Source organism: Seriola lalandi, unplaced genomic scaffold (genome assembly GCF_002814215.2).
Source record: "Seriola lalandi dorsalis isolate HSWRI2012SDOR001 ecotype SW California unplaced genomic scaffold, Sedor1 jcf7180001999709, whole genome shotgun sequence".
Classification (NCBI taxonomy): Eukaryota; Metazoa; Chordata; class Actinopteri; order Carangiformes; family Carangidae; genus Seriola; species Seriola lalandi.
The window spans coordinates 1-412 of record NW_019470372.1 but is presented as its reverse complement, the minus strand read 5'-3'; the positions used below and the strand labels follow the sequence as shown (position 1 = coordinate 412).

General features: G+C 41.5%; 1 non-coding gene across 1 annotated transcript; it reads left to right on the top strand.

Annotated features, from left to right (window-relative positions):
• The first annotated feature begins 247 nt into the window (after positions 1-247).
• On the top strand, positions 248-319 carry trnaq-cug (transfer RNA glutamine (anticodon CUG)). Its single transcript has one exon. It is a non-coding gene; the product is annotated as a tRNA-Gln (tRNA).
• The last annotated feature ends 93 nt before the right edge of the window (positions 320-412 follow it).

The window sequence follows — 412 nt, the reverse complement described above, 5'->3', positions numbered from 1 at the left end:
GGTTGTCACTTGCAGAGCAAGTCTATAAGCATTTTATCCGTATTTACTGAACTGCCACAGGCTTTAATCCCAACACTCTGAATGCCTGTTAAATCTTTTATCTGTAACTCCTGGATTTTTGCGTTTCATTTGTTCCATTACTTTCAGCAATAATGTCACAAACTCGCCACAAGATTGATACTAATTGCAATGCATAATCTTGGTGGTTCATGTGTCGAAGTCTCCCACTATAGTCTCATACAGTCGTGGTTCCATGGTGTAATGGTTAGCACTCTGGACTCTGAATCCAGCGATCCGAGTTCAAATCTCGGTGGGACCTGGTTTTGGGAAGTTTAACAGGCACTAAAGGGGCAGTTAACAGCAGATGGTAATGGATGAACATATGACCGATAAAGCAGGTAACTATTATACG